Source organism: Sapajus apella, unplaced genomic scaffold, assembly GCF_009761245.1.
Source record: "Sapajus apella isolate SASKATOON/1434 unplaced genomic scaffold, GSC_monkey_1.0 scaffold11, whole genome shotgun sequence".
In the NCBI taxonomy this organism is placed as follows: domain Eukaryota; kingdom Metazoa; phylum Chordata; class Mammalia; order Primates; family Cebidae; genus Sapajus; species Sapajus apella.
In genome coordinates, this window is record NW_022436951.1 from 8,131,716 (window position 1) to 8,149,043 (window position 17,328).

General features: G+C 45.6%; 1 protein-coding gene across 2 annotated transcripts in view; it reads right to left on the reverse strand.

Moving 5' to 3' along the window:
* RAI14 (retinoic acid induced 14) overlaps positions 1-10,166 on the reverse strand; it is a 186,430-nt gene extending 176,264 nt beyond the window's left edge. The window contains exon 1 of one of the 2 annotated variants that reach the window (XM_032278992.1): positions 9,929-10,166. The gene's annotated coding sequence lies outside the window, so the exon portion shown is untranslated. The remainder of the gene's footprint in view (positions 1-9,928) is intronic. The other variant, XM_032278995.1, reaches the window with a different exon arrangement.
* Between the last annotated feature and the right edge of the window lie 7,162 nt (positions 10,167-17,328).

Sequence of the window (17,328 nt, forward strand, 5' to 3'; positions counted from 1 at the left end):
ACCGCCAGGAGGGACCCGGGACATCTCCTCTGAGCCTAGGAGGACCGCCAGGAGGGACCCGGGACATCTCCTGTGAGCCTAGGAGGACTACCAGGAGGGACCCGGGACATCTGTGAGCCTTAAAGTACTGTCAGTGGGGGGCCTGGGACATCTCTGTTCCCTCCTGTAAACAGCAAAACTGGGAAACTGCTGCCACCAAAAGCTGGAGACAGAGCAGACCCAACTCCAGACCAAGCAATAAGTGACCCTTGGGGTCAGAAACTTAAGACTCATCTTTGAATTCACCAGGTCTCTGTGAAACGGTCATACTACAAAACCACCTTTTTATTGCATCTACATTGCATTTTATTACATCCAATAGATATACTTTCTAAAAATGGCCAACAGTATGTGGATTGGCTAACAGCAACCAATGACTAGTTTTCCAGTTGAGGACATATAACCCACAATTATTACTCTTCACTCCTCTATGATAGGTTATCAAGCTGTCCTGGAGGATAGGGGAACATGATAGAAAAACAGAGCCCTTGTAATTGTGTTCTCAAACTGTGAGAGGTGGCTGTTGTGGGTTCTTAACCTGTGTATTCCAAAGAGGTTTATAAATGGCCTTAGAGCAAAGAGTTCCATGAAATTCATGAGACTGATAAAAATTATGAACTTACAGCATCATCGTACATACATTAGTTTCTCCAAGGAAGAATGGTCCAAAATCCCCATCAGATTTGCAAGGGTCCATCTATGCCTCACAGATATATATATTTATTTATATTTTTCCGAGACAGAGTCTCGCTCTGTCGCCAGGCTGGAGTGCAGTGGCACGATCTCGGCTCACTGCAACCTTTGTCTCCCGGGTTCAAGCAATTCCCCTGCCTCAGCCTTCTGAGTAGCTGGGACTACGGGCGCGCGACACCACGCCAACCGCTAGATGATCTTCTTCTCTGGTTTGCAAATGGATTCCTTAGAGGAATAAAAAGAAAAACACTTTACTCTGTGCTCCCCTAGTGCAAAAGGAAGCTTCTCCAGCCTTTTATTCACCGGCTAACATTGCCAGTTTTCTGAGTGTCTATCACTTCAGCCAGCAAAAGGAACTGGACAGATGTAGTGAAAGTGAAAAGAGGTAGATGCTGCTGTTAGTTTTAGAGTTATTACCTCTTTGAAAAGAACAGCTAAATTAAGCAAACTGATGGCAAAAATATTGAATCAATCCGATTGCCCATCAGTCATTGAGTAGATAAACTGTGGTGCATATATAAATGATGGAATACTACTCAGTCATAAAAAGGAATGATTTAATAACATTCACAGAGACCTGGATGAGATGGGAGACCATTATTCTAAGTGAAGTAACTCAGGAATGGAAAGTCAAACACCATATGTTCTCACTTGGAAGTGGGAGCTAAGCTATGAGGACGCAAAGGCTTAAGAATGACACAATGGACTTTGGGGACTCAGGAGGAAAGGGTGGGAAGGGGATGAGGGATAAAAGACTACAAATAGGATGCAGTGTATGTTGCTCAGGTGATGGGTGCACCAAAATCTCACAAATCACCACTAAAGAACTTACTTATGGCCGGGCGTGGTGGCTCACCCCTGTAACCCCAGCACTTTGGGAGGCCGAGGTGGGCAGATCACAAGGTCAGGAAATCGAGACCATCCTGGCCAACATGGTGAAACCCCATCACTACTAAAATACAAAAATTAGCTGGGCATGGTGGCATGTGCCTGTAATCCCATTTACTCAGGAAGCTGAGGCAGGAGAATCACTTGAACCTGGGAGGCGGAGGTTGCAGTAAGCCAAAGATCACGCCACTATACTCCAGCCTGGTGACAGAGCTAGACTCTGTCTCAAAAAAAAAAAAAAAAACAACTTTCTTATGTAACCAAACACCGCCAGTTCCCCAATCACCTATGGAAATAAAAAATTTAATGAATAATTAAGCAAACTGAATTCATCTGGAAATCATAAGGAAAAAAGGATTATCTTATCAATAGCAATAACTAAAAGGGGTATGAAAAATTAAGTTGAGCTTTAAAAAGGTAATATAATAAATAATTGTAAGGGAAACTGACATAGTAAATGATAAATTGCTTATGTTGGGTTCCTTGATAATAAGCTTTGGTGGTCACTAAATGTCCATTTTTTTCTTTTTCTTTTTTTTTTTTTTTTTTTGAGACAGTGTCTCTCTGTCACCCAGGCTGGAGTACAGTGGTGTGATATTGGCTCACTGCAATATATAAATACATACACACACATAATTTAATAAATTATACATCTTCCTTTCAATTTAGAAACCTCAGACATTCCCTTTCTAGCAACTACACACACACACACACACACAGATATGGGGTTTTGCTCAAGTGGTCCACTCTCCTCGGCCTCCCAAAGGGCTGAGATTACAGGCATGAGCCACTGTGTCTGGCCTAAATGTCAATTTAAGAAAAATAAATAAGGAAAGAAAAAAAAGATTCCATATATTTCCTTCCACTGTACAGTAAGCTTCTTGGACTATGACCACCTTTTCTCACAAGTAGAGTCTGTTTATTTAGAAGCAGGTATTAGCAAATAGTGAAGAACTTCCCAAAGGTTTCCCCTTGCCCAACTGTGACATATGGTCATGGAATATATGGCAAGACTGTAATTTCCAGTGAATGCTATTCACTACAAAAGGGACTGGACTAGATCACAAGTAAGGTTAGATGAGGTGATGCTGATCACAAAACCCAGCTGGTGAATCAATCAAGACATGATGCACAAACTTCCCCAAAGAGTGCATAAGGAGGAAAAGTGTTTCTTTCACATCTTCTGAACATCTACTTGGCACTGTGCTACTGACTTCTGTCTTTTGATTATTGTTTAAATTCTCCTCTAGACTAGGACAGCTCTGTATCTAATGACCGCCATGAGGGGCTTAATGACCTCTGAGGTGGGAGTAGTTGAGAGATGTTAATCTCCTACTGTGTGGCAGATACTCTACTGGACACATAGAATATAAAATTGAAGAACAAGGCATCAAGGCATGCTTCCTTCAGTCAAATAGAAGAATGTTCTTTTTTTTTTTTTTTTTTTTTTTTTGAGACAGAGTCTCACTCTGTTGCCCAGGCTGGAGTGCAATGGTACGATCTTGGCTCACTGCAACCTCTGCCTCCCAAGTTCAAGCAATTCTCCTGCCTCAGCCTCCTGAGTAGATGAGATTACAGGCATACGCCACCACATCCTGTTAATTTTTGTATTTTTAGTAGAGACGGGGTTTCAACATGTTGGTCAGGCTGATCTCGAACTCCTGACCTCGTGATCCACCCGCCTCAGCCTCCCAAAGTGCTAAGATTACAGGCATGAGCCACCATACCCAGCCTCTGTTTCATTTTTAAACACATGGTTAACTCAGCAAAGTTACTTTTTATTTATTTTTCTGAGACAGGGTCTCACTCTGTTGCCCATGCTGGAGTGTAGTGGTGCAGTTTTAAAGGCTCACTGCAACCCTCGATCCCATGGGTTTAGGTGATCCTCCCACCTTAGCCTCCTGAGTCGCTGAAACTACAGGAATGTGTCACCATGACCAACTGATTTTTGTAAAGACACGGTTTCACCACGTTGCCCAAGCTGGTCTAGAACTCCTGGGCTTAAGTAATCCTCCTACCTCAGCTTCTCAAAGTGCCAGGATTACAGGTGAGAGCCAACATGCCGGGCCAAAAGTTTTTTTTTTTTAAATACTGATTAGATTTGCTGATACCTTTCCGTGAGCTGACGTCAAAGACAAGGCTAATTTTTTTGATCATTGTAAATGGCTGGAGCTATTAAATTGATATTTGATGAACAATCTTTACCTTTTTTTAAACCACCTGTACTTTTCAGCTCATGATTAACTACAAAGCAAAGTGAAGAAATCTCTTTAGTCCAGGCACATTGTGGCTCACACTTGTAATCCCAGCACTGTGGGGGCGCTGAGGTGGGTGGATCACTTGAAGTCAGGAGTTCAAGACTAGCCTGGCCAACATAGTGAAATCCCATCTTTAATAAAAATACAAAAATTAGCTGGGCATGGTGACATGCACCTGTAATCCCAGCTACCTGGGAGGCTGAGGCAAGAGAATTGATTGCACCTGGGAGGCAGAGGTTGCACTCAGCCAAGATCGCCGCACTGCACTCCAGCCTGGGCAACAGAGCAAGACTCTGTGTCAAAAAAGAAAAAAGAAATCTGTTTAAATTGTGCGATATTTTAATAATAATCATATAATTCTATGCTTATGGTTTTCAGCTTACAAGTTAACTAGCCCTATCTGGATCCATAATACACTAATTTCTTTCAACATCATTTTATTACAGAGAGTAAAATGATTTTATTTCAATATTCTAGTAATGTTTTAAAGGATATCATCAGTATTATATACCTAATATAGTTCACTGGGAAAAAAATCCAGACTGCTTTTTCCTATCACCATATAAAATACACCCAAGAGGCCTCTGACATACTTAGCCTTGTTTTGTCAACTCCTATCTCATCATGCAAGGTACAGAAAATTCACTTGGCTTCTAGCGAAACAATGCACTGGTGCTATAACATTGAATGTTTTTTGTGCCATGAGTTAAGGACTGTATGATATGGCAATCTTAGTGTATATCTAGTACCTTTCTATATATTATTTGCTCCAAGATCTTCAGATGAAGGTCATTTTCCTTCCACCATGAAAAACCCATCCCTCCTCCCCCCTCCAAAAAACTCCTCATAAAGGCACAAAGTCAGGGCAATGATGATGTACAGTCTCCAACAATCCAACAAAATACACTTTTTTGTTCTTAGAAACACAGTGTGGACCAGGGCCAGCGGCTTACGCCTGTAATCCCAGCACTTCGAGAGGCTGAGGCAGGAGGACCGTCTGAGCCCAGGGGTTCAAGACCAGCTTGGGCAACCTAAGGAGAGACCTTGTTTCTACAAAAAGTAAAAGAAAAATTAGCCAGGTGTGTTGGCTCATACCTGTAGTCCCAGCTATTCAGGAAGCTGAGGTGGGAGGATCTCTTGAGCCCAGGAGTTCCAGAACAGAGCAAGACACCATCTCAAGAAAAAATAAAGAAATGCAGTGTGCTTGATGCTGCTTGGGGTGGCTGCTGGCCTGTTGGTGCAGATGCCGTGTGGAATACAGTCAGCATCTATTGGTTATACAACTTCCACTTTCACCAGATTGGAAAATGAAGTTATCACAAAAGGAAAGGTGGGTGTGCCTCCAAGCACTGTGTTACTTGTTTTCCTCTAAATTCAGAATTAGACAAAATGTTATAGGAGAAAAAAAATCTGAAGACTAAGTGGCTTGTAGGATAAATCACACAGATTTCAAAGGAGTGGCTTCCCTACAAGACATATGTTTTCTTACCCTAAAGGAACTTATAAATATGAGATATAGGGCGCTTACAGATGTGGAACAACCAGCATTGTTTAGGATATCCAATAAGTGTTAAAGGGGAAATCCCAGAGAAAATCACAATAAAAAGCATATCCATTTGTTCATCAAATACCTGTTTAACTAGTAGGGGTCAACATTGTTCTAGACACCAGGAATACAATAGTAAACAAGAGTAGCAAGCCCCATGCCTTTGTGGAACTCATAGTCTGATATAAATTACAGCATACATAATCTAGTATATAACACATAATCTAGTATAAATTAGCATATAATACTAATATAAATTACAGATTGAGTATCCCTAATCTAAGAATCTGAATCTGAAATGCTCCAAAGTCCAAAATGCTTCAGGCACCAACAGGATACTCAAAGGAAAGACCCACTGGAGCATGTAGGATTTCTGGATCAGGAATGTTCAACCATGTAATACAAATATTCCAAAAATTTAAAAAATATCCAAAATCTGAAACACTTCTGGTCCCAAGCATTTTGGAATAAAGGATACTCAACCTGTACATGACAAGCTAGAAGGCGCTAAGTGCCTTGGAGAAGAATAAAAGCAGAGACTAGGTCACAGTCTAGACTGGAAGGAAGTATCTGAGCATAACACCTGAAGAAGGGTTGAGGGCACAGCCATGTAGACGTCTAAGGGAAGTGCTTTCCAGGCAGTGGAAACAGCACATGCAAAGGCTCTGAGGCAAGAATGTGCCTGGTGATCCTTTTGTAGAGTTCATGAGCACGATGATTCCATGTGTGAGACGTGTCTGACATGATCTTAGGAGGAAAAAAAAAAGAATGTGCCTGGCAATTTGAAGGAATAATGAGGAAGCCAATGTGTTTAAATGCCTTAAACTCCTTCCAGCCTGAGGGGTTACCACTGGGGCAAAATACGTCACTACACGGCAACATTTTCAAAAACTCTTAGAACAGGAATGTGCCTTTGTAAATGCTTACTCCTACCCCTTAATCTTAACAAAGAAATGAGGAAGAGGAGGTTGGGTGAGTAATCCAAGGTCACTCCGCCGGTGACTGGCTGAGAAAAGGTTTCTGCACAAGAATCCCAAACAGCACCATGGATTGGTCTCATGCTTCAATTTTACAAGGAGGAGGCACTTTTTCTTTTTTGAGACAAGGGTCTCACTCTGTCATCCAGGCTGCAATGCAGCGGCATAATCTAGGTTCACTGCAGCCTTGACCTCCAGGGCTTAACCAATGCTGCCACCTCAGCCTCCCAAGTAGCTGGGGCCACAGGCATACCACCACACCCCGCTATTTTTTTTATTTTCTGTAGAGATCAGGTTTTACTACGTTTCCCAGGCTGGTCTCGAACTCCTGAGCTCAAGCAATCCTCCTGCCTCGGCCTCCCAAAGTGCTGGGATTACAGGTGTGCAACACCACGTCAGGCCCACTTTTCTTATTTAAAAAAAAAAAAAAAAGAAGAAGAAGAAAGAAAGAAAGAAGCAAAAAAAGTCCAGCCAACTCATGTAATCTTCTTAGAACTTAAAACTGATCAATTTCACTTTTTTAGTCAACAGGTAGCTAAGAGCATACAAGCACTCTAAATACTTTTTGAGGAACAAATAAATGCAGTGCTACCTAAACCTCTTTATCCAGTAACTGAGTGTGTAACAGAAAAATCTGTGCATAAGAAAACATCTCAGAATGTTTACTGTGCAAACTGTTATAGTAAAAAGAAATAAAAATAAAAATAGAAACAGACTGTCACTCCGCAGAAAAAGTGTCCGTAACAGTTAAAAAACTAGGCCAGGCTCATGGACTGTGGGAGGCTGAGGTGGGAGGCTCATTTGAGGCTGGGAGTTCAAGGCCAGCCCGGGCAACATAGTAAGACCCTGCCTCCAAAAAAACAGAAAAAATTAGCCAGGGATGGTGGCATACGCCTGTGGTCCCAGCCCCTTTGGAGGCTGAGGCAGGAAGACTGCTTAAGCCCAGAAGGTTGAGGCTGCAGTGAGTAATCACTGCAGTAATCACAACACTGTACTCCAGCCTGGTGACAGAGCAAGACCCCAACACAAACAAAAAACAGTGAAAACCCAGGAACCCTAATTTACTCTTGGCAAGGGAGTAAATATACTATACGTTTTTCAATACACTGGAATTCTCTTTAACAGCTAAGGTGAATAAAGATCTATTAACACATGTATCTCGAAAACATAGTAAGTTAAAAATGCAAGCTATACATAGGTAGAATTATGCCATTTATGTAAAATGTTAAACACAAACTCACACGTATTGTGGATACACTGCAGTTTCAAAGCATGCTTGGGAACTATGTAAGCTAACTTCACATTAGAGGTTACCTGAGGATGGAGGTAAAGGAGGAGGAAGAATAAATCAAATATTTAAGTTATAGTGTTTTTATGGGGGGGAAGGGGGGCGGGCATGTTGCAAATATGAAAATATTAGCAACTCTTAAACCTAGGAAGTGGAAGACAAGATGCCTTACTATACTCTCTTTTTATGTATGTTAAAAGTATTTCATACTTATTTTTATTTTTAAAGGTTGGAAAAAAGGACAAAGGAAGGGAGGGAGGAGTGGAAGAAGAGGCAAAAGTTGTCTACCACATTCTATTAATTCCAAGGCCTAGTTGTTCTTAACCTCCAAACCTGCTTCTTCACCTTTAAAGCCTAGGTGATAGTACCTGTACCTGCCTAGAACACGCTTTGAGAATTAGCAGACTGGAGACAGAACTTCACTGTCAGGTTCACTGCTAGTGGGCAGGACACGACATCATTCTCCCACAGAATCCTTAGGGGGCTCAGCATCCCTTCTTTTTCTTCAATTCAGGTAACACCAATAAGATTTTCCAGCAGGGTTATCACACCACCACCACCACCTCCTCCAAAAAGCCATAAAGCAATAAATTCATTACTGAAGCATCTCAGTGAATGGAGATGAAAAAACTGCAACAGCCCAGCATGGGACAGCTCTCCCAATCTCTGTTAGGCAAGCATTGGCTAAAAGATAAGAACTGGATCAATTTCCTCACATAAAGTCGACTGCCTTACAAACCCAAGGGGAAAAAATATCACACTTGTTAGGCATCATTAAGAAAAGATTATCAGATTATATCCATCGGTAATAAAACTCCAAGCCACAGGATGAACAGGGGTCTGCAGGCAGGGGAGAGAACAGCCAAAACCCAGTCTCCCTGTGATTCCCGACCTCTTCTCCAACTCTGTGCAAAGCCGGAGGAGGTGAGGCTCTCCTCGCTAAAACGAGCTTCGGCTCTGTCCTAGTGATGGACAGTTCCCCTCTGCCAGGCTCCTGGAGCCTTGAGACCACATTCCCCAGGGATCCGGCGGCGTTTCTCCATTCCAGGCAGCTAGACATTCTCCTTTCCAGGAAGGAAGACGGAATCCCACCCAGATCACCTGTGAGCTGCGTCGAAGGGAAGCCGCTGGTCTCGAGGCTAGGGGCCTCGAGTCCGCAGATTCCTCCCAACATCTCTGGGAGTAAAGTTGGGCTTAGCTGGGCTCCTAGCAAAGAAGAAGGAGCCTGGAAAGGCAGCCATGCTCAGGCCCCCGGGAGGCCACTTCGGACCCCTCCACGCCCTGCCGGGCCGCATCTCCCTTAATCCCCCGTCTGTTGCCTCTCCAGTCTCTGTGCCCCCTCCACAAAAGGGGGATGCGAAACCCAAAGGAGTTAGCAGGTGAACCCTGCAAACCGCAGAAACTAAACCGCGGACACCAACCTGCCCGAGAAGGCAGCGAAGGTGGTTGAGGACGACACCCCCCACCCTGGGCAGGGGTCGCGGGAGATGGCGGACGCCTGTCGGGTGGCTCCACGTCCTCCTTCCTCCCGAAGTCCCGGCGGCCCCGAGTCTGCCCCAACTCTAGCATCCGTCCTCCCCACCCTCCTCCGAGCTGCGGCGGGGAAAACAAGGCAGAGGGCTGGGGCAGGCCCAGAGGGGTCTCGCCCCCGCCCTTGGGCCGGCCAAGGGGCTCCCGGGAGTCAGCGGAGGAACAATAGCGGACCCCGCGTCCCGGGAGCCGCACGCAGTCTCCGGCTCGCACCTCCCTCCCCAGCTGCTCCAAGTTCAGCCGGGAGGAGGATTGGGTTCTGCAGCACCGTCTCGCGGGGGGCGAGGCGCAGCGCGGGGCGAAGCAGGTGGGACCGGGCGCGGACTCCAGGGCGCACCTCCGGGTCTCCTCATTCATTCCCGCCCGCGCTCCCTCCGCCGCGGCCCCGGCCCCGCGCCCCGCCCCAGCCGGCCTGCGGGTCGCGGAGGACTGGGGAAGCACCCTTCTCCTAACTTGGCCCGGTCCTGCCGCTCTGCCCTCATCCGCACCTCCCTCCCCTTCCTCTTGCCCCCAGATCTGCCCTCCGTAGAGAGTTGGCGGCCGGCGGCGGACCAGGGAGAGGCGGCGGGACCCCCGCTGCCGCCCGCCCAGCCGCTCCTCCCTGGCGCCGTCCCCAGCGCCTCCCGCGCCGGAGCTCCAGACACAAAGGCGGGGACGCGAGCCCAGGACCCCGCGCCGTGAGCCTCCCAACTCCGTGCCGCGCACTCACCCCATCGAGGCGGCGGCGGCGCTCCCCGGACCCCGCTGGCTGCGCCACCCCGCCCGCCGCTTCCCCAGGAAAACGCGGCCGCCGGGCTCGCTTCCTGCTCGGCTTCCTGCGCTCGGTCCCTCCTCCTCCCCCGCTGCGGGGGTCAGTGGGCGCCGAGCTCCCGGGCTGGGCCGGCGGGGCGGGGGCAGCCGCAGCACCACCACGTGGCCGCCGGGCGCCGGCCCCCGCCGACCTGGATCCAGCGGGAGCGGGAAGGGAGGCGCTAACCATTCCCCTCCCATTCCACCCCGCGCGGCCCCAAATTCCGCGAGTCAGGTGACCCGGCCCCGCGCTCCAGCCGGGACTTGCGGGGCTCCTCCCCGCCCTCCCGGACCCCGGGCCCCGCCGTAACGCCGGGCCCGGGCGCCCTGGTTGTCCGTGGCTTGCTTTTAGTTTCCAGGGATCGTGAGACCCTTCTCCGCGGATCTGTTTCATCCTCTTAAGCTGAAAGTTAGTGGCAGACCCCCCCCCCGCCCATGCCCTGACCCCTGGGTTTAGGACAGATGAGATCCCAAATACTGTTTATTTCTGGTTAACTTCCAAAGTCGTTTGTGGTTGTGGCGAGTGTTTCAAAGTCACAGATCCAAGCCCCTTCTGACCAGAATCTAAAAGGTTGTTTTCCAAAATCATTGAACAGAAAGTAAAGTAGAATGTGCTCACGTTCTCCGTACTGAACCAATTGGTTGGAGTGACTGTTTCCTAACACTCATTGGGTGGCAAGGCAAGACTACCACCGTTCAGAGTTGTTCTGCTTAGGAGTTAGAAAGGAGAAACCTACAGCCTGAACTGACAGGCGAGATTACGCATGGGAATGCCTTCAAAACAGTGTGTGGGAAGCCACAGGGCACAGGCTCACTGCCCCACGTCCCCGACAGCTTCTCTCCCTATCCCAGCCCACTAAGGCCCGACCTTTGAATTACGATGGACTCCTCCATTAATTCCAAGGATTTCAAAGCTCTCTGTCTACCCACTCATCTAATTTGGGCCAGCTTTTCAATGCATTCTAGTCTTGCTAACCAGCTGTGACTTGAGTTCTATTCACCAAAGCTCCTCCCTTCTCCCGTTAGCTCTGCCTCCATTACTCAGGGAAGAAAGCTTTCTAGAATACACAACCGGTATTGAGTTCTTTTCTGGGATCTACGGTAAGTCCATTGAACCTAAGACGGAAAAAGGCCAATTCTAACAAAATTGAAATTCACCCTAACAGCTCAGTATATAACGTGTTAGCTGCATATTACATTTACATGGCAGACTTTACCTGTTCCCTCCCGCCGCTCCTCTCGTCCCCCCTCCTTCCTCCCCCTGCCCCCTAGGGAACAGCCTATGGCCCCTTTAACAGTTGAACTTGCCAAACAAGATCAAAAGCCTTGTAACTAGCTGCAGGGTCTTCACTTCCTACCACCACACAGCAAAGTTTCCTTAGGCAAGTAATGAACAGCTAAAGCAAGGTGTACACTCCTCTTCCTGTCCTTTATCCCTCTCTCAAACAAAGTCACACTGTAAAAGAAATGCGAACTGGCCAACATTCTTTTGGTTTAATGCTGGCAATTTCTATAATAGTGTTTCATCGTGATTCTTATTAGTGACGTACTGTAGGGTATTTAAGGGGAACAATACTGCCGTCTGTGAGTCTTCTGCTCTATTTTTGCAGGTCAGTCTCGTTCAAGCAGGGCCAGCTGGGAGGATGGGATTTGGAGTGTGGTACAGGTAGACGCTGCTGTCTTGGAAATTCGACATGTGTGTATTCTGTAGGAACAGCTGACATTTTGAAGGAGTTAAAATATTAGACAACATTAAACAATGATAGTCTAAGGCAGGCACATCTGCCTTTGATTCAGAGCGCCTGTCCCTATTCTTTTTTCTCTGTCCCAGCTACCTCCAAAGAGTCTACCAGCCTATCAACTCTTAGATTCCCATTGGTGGTTTGTGTATGATTCTCCTTAGTTTATAATCCCACCCTCTAATGTCCGCAAATCTAACTCGGGGTGAGGGATCGCTGTGAAAGGATTCTTATTTTTTGCTGGTTGCGCAAGATCCTTTTCCAGATCCCCACTTGTGAAACTCCAAGCAACTTTGTAGTCTGTAGACTGAGTATGGCAGCTGAAGATCTGCCACCTGCAGGGGGATTAGTGGGGAAGTATGAGGTTTAACAACATCTTCTTATTGGTTGTTTTGCACAGGCCTTTTAGAAATGCTAATTGGGTTCATTGGCTACATTGAATACCACCCATTGATGAGAACCAGGCCTGGGTGAAGGGATTTGAGTAAAGGAAGCAAAAATAAAATGACCATCTAACCTGTGTAAAGTAGAAAAACCTTTTGGAGGAGCAGAATGTTGTATTCTCTTATCCAAATATCAAGGTAACAGTGGCGAAACATGTAGTGTCATGAATGAACACCAAGAGCAAGGAGACTAGGTTTCCTGACCCATTTCTTTTACTTATTGCCATTTGGCCTTCACCAAAGGTTTTAATCTCGTTTCTCCTTTTCTCATTAGTGGAAGAGAACATCAAACTACATAGCCTCCAAGACCTCTTTTTACTTTTCTCTCTTTCTCTCTTTTCTTTCCCTTCCTTCCTTTCTCTCTCTCTCTCTTTCCCCTCCCCTCCCCTCCCCTCCCCTGCTCTCCCCTCCCTTCTCCTCTTTCTTTTCTATTCTTTTCTTGTAAGTTCTCACTTTGGTGCCCAGGCTGGAGTGCAGTGGCACAATCACAGCTCACTGCAGCCTCGACCTCTGAGCTCAAGCATTCCTCCTACTCCCTCCCCAGTAGCTGGGACTACAGGCGTGCACCACCATGCCCAGCTAATTCTTTTTTTTCTTTTTTTCTTTTTCTTTTGGTAGATACAGGGTTTCGCCATGTAGCCCAGACTGGTCTCAAACTCCTGGGCTCAAGTGATCCACGTGCCTTGGCCTCCCAAAGTGCTGGGATTACAGGCATGTGCCACCACACCCGACCTTTTTCAGTTCTGATATCCTAAACCTATTCTCTTAGCTTGTAGACCCTTTCATAAGCAAAACTGCCCTGTCATTTCATGACAAAACATTGTTCTCTGATCACTCTAGCAAGCCAGTCTTGTCAAACCAACACAATTGTAAACTCCAAAGAGTGTTGCCATCCAGGACTTCACAAATGAAATTCATTGACTGAGAGGGCTCAATTTTTATTCTTAAGATTAAATGATATCATCCCTTTTTCCTTGCTCATGTCATCAATGCTGGTTCTTCTTAGATTTTGAGTATCTTGATTGCCCAAGTCTGAGGAACCAAAGCTAAGACTTGTTGGGGTAACAAGAAACTGTCCCTGCAGGAGGAAGTAGAGCTACATATCACACCAGAGCCAAAAGTTGTTCTCCGCTTTATTTAGTGTTTGGTCAGGAGCTGACTGCACTTCTGGGTCTAGTTAGAGCAGCATGATACAGAGGAATGTGGAGATATTGCAGTCAGTCCAGAGAATGGAATAAAAATGCAGTAACACAATCAAAAGGTTGGAGGGAGATAATCTACCAAAAAAGTCCAAATAGTCACACAAAAAACACTTTTTGTATTTTCCTGGGGATGTTTCCAAACAGAAGGAAACAGTAACATGGGAAAACTAATAAAATAACCTTGGCATTCCTTTTCATAATTAGTAAGACCGTAGTAATCAAGTGGCCTGCAAACACTAATTGGCTTATGGTTTTTCCACTTGCCAGGAAGCCAGCAGAGATTTCACAAGGGTAAGAGGTTACTACACTTTTCTTCTCAGTGAGGTTGGGCACCTGCCAAGGAAATGAAGCTAAGATCTTTGGCAATAAATACATTCTGAAGACCTGCATCAGTGCCCTGCTTGCAGAGTGTGGTAGAGAACCTAAGCATCTCAAACTCGGCATTACAAAGCTGAGAAGGCTTAGAGACTCTCTGGTCCATCATCACACAGGAGGAATGTAAATCCCCAGAACTGTGCTGTGCAGCGTCTTAGCTGCTAGCCACACATGGTTACTGGACACCTGAAATGTTGCTAGTCTGAATTGTGATGTGCTGTAATGAAAACCACACCAGACTTCAAAGGCTTAGTATTTTATAAAATGAAAAAAAAATGTCTCACTAATACTTTTTCTGTTAGGCATTGATATAATTTTTGGATATATTTGGTTAAATATATTCTCAACACTAATTTCACCTATTTGTTTTTTACTTTTAGAAATGTGGTTACTAGAAAATTTAAAAGTATACACGGCTTACATATGTCTGTTGGTTAGTACTGCTAGCAGCTAACACATATTTAGCATCTATTCTATACTAAGCACTTTTCTAAGCCATGTATATATTAACTATGATGACCATATACTTAATTGTCTCATCTGGGACAATTCTGAGAGTGAAAGAGGATGGGCAACTTCTAAGCCAGCAAGAACACTAGGACTAAAGGCATAAACTGGAACTGTCCTGAGCAAACTGGGATGCCAGCTTACCCTAATGTTAGGTTATTTAATCTTTACATCAGCCCGACAGGTATAATATCCCTTTGGGGCACAAGAGGGAACTGGAGCACAGAGAGATTAAGTAACTTGCCCAAAGCCTCACAGCCAGTTAGTAGCAATGTTGGGATTCAAACTAGAGCAATCTGGCTCCAGAGCCATCATTCTTAACGGCTGTGCAACGCTCTCTGCTTAAGAGCTAACACAGGATTGAAATTTTAGTAGGTGCAAGGTTTTTCTTAATCCTCACAGCAACTTGGATGTAGTATTACCCTGTTTTCACAGGTGCAGAAACTGAGTTTCAAGTGGATCCAGCAACTTGCCCAAGTCATAAAACCAGAAAGCATGGAGCCGAGAATCAGAGCTCGAATGCCTGAGCAGAGCGGTCCTCTGAGACACTCCCCTGTATATTGTCTTCAGGCTGCCCCTATTTACAAACTCATATTGACCCCATTACTTCTCCCAGTTCTGCAGGCAGAAGACTTCTATGAGAGCACTTAGGACCCGGGTGACATCAGCCTTGGAAGAGGCAAACAAACATGGAAAGCTAATCTTGGTGGCCTTCTCTTTCTCAAAAGGAACATTTACAATCCAAATAGCCATCTGTGTGGCCAGAAATTCCATAAAATGTTCTCCAGTATCAGTGCGGGAGGAGGGCATTACGAGGAGTTCGTGAACATCGAGAAGGCAGTTAATTGGTTATCAGAAGACTAAGAAAAGCGGCTTCCACACAGCTCCACAGAGCCAGAAGCAATAATGTGGCTTTTGGAGCCACAAGTACACCCGGTGCAGCTTTTCTTGCTTCCTCTGCAGTGGGTCACAATCTTGGCAGCCCATTTAGAATCACCTGCTTTTAAAAGTCACCAACTGGCTGGGCCTCATAGCCTAGGATACTTATTAAAGTGGCCTGGTGTGGGGCCCGGCTATTGGTATTTTACAGTCTCTCCCTAGATCATCATAAAATCGGGCCAGCTACGTCAGAGCATCTGGCTCTTGACTTAGCATTGCAAGCAGAGGGAGATTAGGTAACAAGGCTGGAGTGGTTCTTGCCATGGACCTTGCCTAAGTTGATGCTCCAGAAAGATTTTTTGGCAGAGTGATTCTAAACCAAGTTGTTATTTTTGTTGGTATCTTTCTGGTACATTTGTTTTCTATTATGGAATTAAACCTGCGCTCTGAGCCTCCTGTTTCATTGAGGTCAACTTCTGCTTATGAGATATTTTGTGTTCTTTCCTTATCCAAATAGTGCACCCATAGTAAATCTGTGTACCACTTTTGCTGATGAGTTATTTTAAATCTGTTAATGGTTTCTTGTCTATGTTTTTCTTTTCCTTTTTTTTTTGGATAAGGTCTTGCTGTGTCACCCAGGCTGGAGTGCAGTGGTGTGAGCTCGGCTTACTGCAGCCTCGAACTCCCAGGCTCAAGCGATCCTCTCACCTCAGCCTCCCCAGGAGCTGGGACTACAGGTACATGTCATCACACCTGGCTTTATTCATGTTCGTCAAAGGCTCTGTATCCATTTGCCTTCTGTTATTCATTTTCATTCGTCCATTTTTGTTTGCTTTCTTTAAAATCCTTAGTAGACTACATAGATTGCTTGTTGTTTTCAAAATCCATCTTTGTACTGTATGAGTGAACATTTTCTTCTTTCTTCCTTCCTTCCTTCCTTCCTTTCTTCCTTTCTTTTTTTTTGAGACAGGGTCTCACTCTGTTGCCCAAGCTGGAGCACAGTGGCACACAACTCACTGCAGCCTCAGCCTCCTGGGCTCAAATGATTCTCCTGCCTCAGCCTCCCAAGTGGCTGGGATTACAGGTGCACACCACAACACCCAGCTAATTTTTGTGTTTTAGTAGAGACAGGGTTTCACCACATTGGCCGGGCTGGTCTTGAACTCCTGACCTCAAGTGATCTGCCTACCTCAGCCTCCCAAGGCTCTGGGATTACAGCCATGAGCCACCACACCTGGTCTACAGTGAAGATATTTAACAACCTTGCAGTTTTTTGTTTTGCTTTAGTACAAACTTTTTAACTATCCAGCTATGCACTTTAGGCAGGTTTCTCACATTCAGGATGAGAATTCTTCTATCTAAATTATTATTATTTTTTTGCCTTCTCTTTCAAAAGTCCTATAATTTCTTGTTTTAGACTTCTGGTTTGAGTTTCAGAATAAGAGGATGAGGACTGTGAAAATGTTCTTGACTAGATGTGACATGCCAGAACATGGAACCAGCGGGGAGGAGAGGGATGGAACTGGGGCAGGCAGGGAGACCGCTGTGAAAATATTCCTTCCACATGAATATCATGCCTTCTAAATGATTAGAGTTTAGAGTGGAAGGTCCCCAGAAGCCACCAGAAGCAGGAAGAGAGGCCATGCGACTTCCATTTGTGCATTCCTGGAAGGCTGAGAACACAAAAGCCAAGAGTATACATTGACTTCAGGATAATAGACCACAAAAGCGGGGAGGGAGGGTTCTGGCATTAAGGATGTCCAGGTCACTGTTGGCCAACCAGAGGGAAGTTTGTCCTTTTGGATTATATAACAAGGATGGGAATTTTGGAGGCTCTTGGAGAGGACCAGAAAACAAAGTAAGTTGGCACCAAGTCAGTCTGGGAAACTTGCCACCAAAAGGCCCAGGGATCACGGTCAAAGAGGGGATGGTGGAGGTCTGAGTGGGTCTCATGTTTGCTTTGTGGGTTTCTGCGAAGTATTTTGAAATATGTTTACTTAAACTGTATGTCTTAAGAGGATGCTCCCCATTTACACCCAACATAACATGCTCCTATGAACAAATATAAATTATGAGAATATCCTGTGTGCTCCTGCTCACCTGGATTCTCCCTTCTGACCACACTGCCTCCTGCTCCAAGTTTGGGCCTTCTAATTTGCATGTTTGTTTGAGAGG